Source organism: Eumetopias jubatus, unplaced genomic scaffold (genome assembly GCF_037043125.1).
Source record: "Eumetopias jubatus isolate StellerSeaLion01/CBP00866 unplaced genomic scaffold, mEumJub1_p1.0 scaffold_1, whole genome shotgun sequence".
Classification (NCBI taxonomy): domain Eukaryota; kingdom Metazoa; phylum Chordata; class Mammalia; order Carnivora; family Otariidae; genus Eumetopias; species Eumetopias jubatus.
Window position 1 is genome coordinate 149213790 of NW_028274807.1, and position 5753 is coordinate 149219542.

The following is a 5753-nucleotide window of genomic DNA, read 5'->3' on the forward strand; positions in this document are numbered from 1 at the left end:
CTTGCATTTCCCTGATGACTGGTGATGTTGAGCATCTTTTCATGTGCTTATTGGCCCCTGTCTCTTCTTTGGTGGAAAGTCTGCCATTGTAGGAAAGGAGCTCTCAACCAACACTTTATATATCGACATCGTCATTTGAAGGAGCAAAGTGCCCATGCAGCGTGACCACATCCCACTGCTCTGCATGGGCTTGCTGTATGGTCTGGAGTCTGGTCTCCCTTCCTCATCTGCAAGATGGGTGTAACAAGCATGTGAAGGATGGGGTAAATTAAGACATGTGAAGAGTTGAGTTTACAGCAATCCCCAGTACATAGTAAGCACTTTGTAAACATCCAGTGTGGTGATGACTAGTATTATTACTAACCCCTGGGTGACTTGCTCCTGTTAATCCCATTCCCCTCCTTTTCAAAGCCCTGGGTTTTCTCTGTGAGTGGTTGGCACCATCCCCAAGGCCCTTCTGCAGTAATGCCCCCTGATTTCATGAGTTGCTCTCTGTTTCCTGACATACCTCTCTCAGGTCCCTTCCTTCCACCCAGGGGCACCCCCGACAGCCATGCAGCCCTGGAACCCTCATCACACACACAACACCGCACCATGGCCTAGGGCCAGCTCCTCGGCCACCAGTGAGAGGGACATGAGAAACAGGAAGGAGTCTGAAGAATATTTGGAACACAGATGACACCAGACAGGACCAACAGACCCTGGGAGTCTCCGGGGTCGCCGGACGCCGCCCGTGCCCCACAGTGGCTCAGCAGGTTCTCTTCCCACGACCCCCTCCCCGCCCCAGCCCTCTCCCTAGCTCAGTAGCATGGGTGGGCTGCCAGGCCTCCATGAGCCCCACTCTCACCCCAAGTGACCTCTGGGGGAGAAGCGGGCCTCCTCCTGAGGGAGGGAGTGGGGATGGGGCGGGAGTAGTGGGAAGGCAGCCCACACAGGTCTGGGGCTGGAGCCAGGGTGCCATGGGGAGTGAGGAGGAGGTGATGAGAGGACAGCCCAGCAGGCTCAGGGACTGCTTGCCAGGATGAGGACTGGGGAAGCTGCGAAGGCTTAGGGGCTGCAGGCCCGGGCCTTCTGGAGGCCCGAGCAGGGAGGACAGGAGGCACGAAGAGGCAGGGGTGCCCGAAGCTCTGCCACCCCCCCCCCACGCACGCCCCACACCAACCCCAGTCCTTTGCTTCCACTAGGCAAGCTCTCCACGCTCGCTGTCACCTCAGCTGTGGGCAGCCCCACGCAGCCTCCCGCAGCCACCAGCCCCCACCAAGACTGCCCGGCCCACTCATGCCCTCCTCCCCCGGGCTGAGTCCCCACCTCAGAGCTTCCCTCCCCACACGCCTCCTGTCAGGCCCCCGCTCATTTCTCTGCTCCCAGGTCCCAGCTGAAAACCACTCAGCCCCAAGGACTGCCTCACCATGAAGCCCCGTGCCAGCTCTGCCTGGGACATGGCCAAGCCGCCCCCTCTTTCTCCTGTGGAGACCACTGTGTTTGCAGGATAAACACCAGCTGAGCAGTGGCCAAGGCCCAGCCAGCAGGGCCGATGCCAGTGATACACGCCAGGAGTGAGTGGCAGGAGGCCTCAGAGCCAAGGGGGTCCCTCACTCACTCCCACTGAATGATGTCAGCCGACACAGAGCACCAGCTGGGAAAACGGTGGCATCTGTCCATTCGTCCTTCAGCCAAACACGCACTGCGCATCTTACAGCTTCTGGAGTTCTAATACTGGGCAAAAGCAGACGAGGCCCCTGCCCGCATGCAGCTCGCAGGCTGGCTGGCGAGACAGAGGTCAAGCTCAAGATCCACAAACAAGGGCGGCTTCTAGTCACAAAACTGGGGGCTGGGGGCTGGGGGAGTACCAAGGGCAATAAGCAAGAATGTCCAGGCGGTGGGGTACAGGGGAGTAGGGGTCTCCTGAAGACACAGCACTTTTGTTCTCCTGAGACGGGTGCTTCCAGGCAGAGGGAAGAGCAAATGTGAAGGTATTGATGTAGAGGGAGGGGGGCCCATTCCAGAAGGGAAGATGGCACCCGGGGCTGGACCCAGAGAGGGAGAGAGAGTCCCTTCCGGGAAAGGATGGGATGTGAGCCTGGGGCCCCACAGGGCTGTTGATGAGGTTTACTGTCTGTCCTTTGGGCTATTTGGGCAAGGGCATGGTTGCTGAATGGGTTGTACGTTAGTAAGACTCCGCCTCCTGCCTTGAGGACAAGGTTTGTGGGGGACAAGAATGAATGGGGAAAATAGGTCAGGGGGCCTCTGTCAGGAGAGATGATGGTGACTTGAACCAGGATGGGGACTGTGGAGAGTGAGAAACATGGGAGCTATTTCAGATGCAAAACTGGAAGACAGAGCACCCGAGAGAGGGTGAGGAGGCTCCCCTGGCCTCTGGCTAGGACAGTGGGGAAGGTGCCAAAAGGCGCTCCCTCGGGTCCCCTCCTGGGCTGGCCCTCAGGCCTCCTCCATCTGCCCCAATGAGCACTTGGCACGTAGGATGGACGATTCGTTGGGGGCTTACTGTATTTAAGAATTAATTCGAGGCCCTATCTTCCCTAATCCTGTCCTCTGTCTACCATAAGCAGCATGAGCTCAAAAAGACAGCAAGTTCCCGGTACCCGCTTGAGGCAGTCACGCATCACCAGTGATGAGAAAACACCTGCTTCTCTGGTCACTGTGAATGCATCTGTATGAACAGCCCCCCTGTGCATGAATTGCCCCAGAGCACAGAGCACAAAGGTGGTCCCAGGCTGCTTTGAATTTTTTCTATTAACCAATTAAGAATTTACATGACATATCCCCTCTTGAGGGGACTTTGCCTTTGGCTTGAATTACTTAAAAAACAAAATAGGATTTGGGGTCTACTGCCAGATCGCTGTTGAGGACACTAGGACACCTTGCAGGGTTCAGCCCAGGCTACCAGAAGACAGCACCATTCCTCAAAGTCAAGGGCAGCCTGATGGGAGCCCCTACTTTGACTCCTCTCTAGGTGATGGTCCTAGAATAACCCCAGGCCCCAGCCAAGAGCACAGGCAGAATCTCAGCATGGCGGAACCTCTAGAACTCCTGACAACAGCTTCGCTGCATGCTGAAGTCAGCCCTACCCCATGAAACACAGGCAGGCCCTTGCTGGAAACCTCAGCCACCACCCCAGACTCCCGTTTTCCTCGGGATAATTTCATTTTAGAAGGCAGTGGCCCAAGGCTTTTATGGTGGGTGCCCCACTCCGCCCCAATAGATCTCTTTCCCTTGCCATCTCAAGAAGGAGCAGCTGGATATTTTTCTTCCCTTCCTGAAGCTTGGGCCCCTTCTGTAAATTGATGCACTTCCGCCAGGGGCCAGCTTTGCATACCAGGGATCCGAGGGAGGGGAAGACCTGGATCTAGTCCCAAAACAGTTAACTAACTCTAAGTGGGGGACCACAGCTACCCACTCACCCTACATTTGCATAACTGAGAAAGCCAGTCAAGTGGCCTTCACTGGACTCCAGGCATTTGCCTTTAAACTCTAACTGTACCTGCCACCTGTGGACACAGCAAGTGGGCTATACTGGACCGTTAATCTTCCCTGCAGGCCCCAGAACCTTGAGGAGGCTTATTTAAAGAGCAGATCTCCAGCAGTGCCCCACCCCAACCTCAGCACAGACTTGGGTCTAAGTGCTTTTCATGCAGGAAAAAGGAAAGTTTCCAGGTGGAAATCTTCCAAATGTGTCTTCCCCAATCACCTTGTCACCAGACTGTTCTAAGCAAAAACTTTCTCATAAATTATCTTTGCCTTTGGCTGTTCACACACAAAGGTCACATAGTTGTGTGCCTCTGATATCACACACGTAGCTGGGGAAACGATTTCAGAGGTTCCCACAGCTGGAATCTCCAGAGGAATTCTGACCAGGAAAGGGGAGATGAGGTCATGATGAAGAGGGAAAGAAGGAAAGAGAAGGCGGGCAAGACCCAGAGAGTAGACAGGGAGAGAGGATTCTCTTTGGGTCACCTCGCTCCTTTCCCCCTTCCATCTCTAACCTGCAGCTTCCTCAGCGCTCCCCCCACCATCCCATCCAAGTGAACAGACGATAAAAACCGTTAACCAGAAGCAATACACCAGTGTCAATGAGCACACGTGGCACCCAAATCTTGGTTTCTAAATACCATTCTCCATTAAAAGGAAACAGGACCCCTCGGTGAAGTGGCTGATTCATTACTAGAGCACAGAAAATACAGGAAGAGCCTGGAGCATGTAGTACCAGAAGGGAAGAGAGTGCTCAAAGACTGGCAAGGCACCAAGAGACATGGGAGATAGTTTGGATGGGCCGATTGGTAGAGCTTGGAAGGAATGATGGAGTCAAAAATCACCAATGGATGAAGACCACTGGGTAAAAGTATCTCTTACAGTCACTTTTTAATTGCAAAGAGAAAAACAGCAGTTGTACCCAGGGGGAAGTTGGTGCACACCACCTAAACTGAGTGACCAAAGACTGCATCTCTAGTGATGGGGAAACTGGACATTGGGAGCCTCCCCATGTGATACTCAGAGGGAGACACAGTGTCACCCTTCATGGTGATCTTGCCAAAAATGCATAACCTGAAACTAACAAGGAGGAAACAGCAGAACAGAATTTGAGCAACATCATTCCACAGAATAACTGGCCTGGACTTTTCAAAAATGTCAAGTTCAAGAAACCCAAATAGAGGCTGAGGAATTTACCCAGATTAACATGACAACTAAATGCAGTGGGTGACCCTGGAAGAGGAAAAAAAAAGAGACATAAAGGAGATGTGATTGAGACAACTGATAAAATCTGAATATGGACTGTGGATTAGTAACAGTATTTTATCAGTATTAAATTTTCTGCTTTTGGGTGGCTCAGTCGTTAAGTGCCTGCCTTCGGCTCAGGTCATGATTCCAGGTCCTGGGATGGAGCCCTGCATCAGGCTCCCTGCTCGACGGTAAGCCTGCTTCTCCCTCTCCCACTCCCCATTCTTGTGTTCCCTCTCTCGCTGTGTCTCTGTCAAATAAATAAATAAAATCTTTTTTAAAAAATTCTGCTTTTGATAACTGTACTGTGGTTGTGTAAAATTCTTGTCCTTTCCAATACACACTGAACTCTTTAGGGGTAAAAAGGCATGGTGTCTTCAACTTACTCTCAAGTGATTCAGAAAAAAAAATGTGCATGTGTATGTGTGTATACATGATGTATAGTATATATACAATATTGAATGTAGAATATATTATATACACACAAGGCAGAGAGAGAATTATAAAATAAATGGGCAAAAGATGAATAATTGGTGAATCTCCATAAAGGATATGAAGGAATTGCTTGCAACTTTTCTGTAAATTTGAAATTACACTAAAATGTACATAAATCATAACAGTGGCCAACAATTACATGCTACTTACTCTGTGCTGGGCACTGTTCAGATGCTTTATGTGTCTTAACTCGATACTTAAGAGTCCGACAAGATGTATGGTCATTTTCACTTTACAGAGGAGCAAATGAGGTAGAGCTGTTTTGCAGCCTAGCCCTACCTGGCAAGTTGGCAGAGTGGGGATCAGACGCCAGGCCAGCCCACCCGGCCCCAGAGTCTGTGCCCTAAGTTGGTGGGCTCCATTGCCCATGGACAGGCACGCACACAGAGGACCAGCACACCACACACACACACACACACACACACACACACACACACACACTCACGCACGCACAGGTGGGCTGCCTGGCGCCGAATCTCTGCAGCCTGAGGATCAAGATAATCTTCAGGTGTGATCTCAGA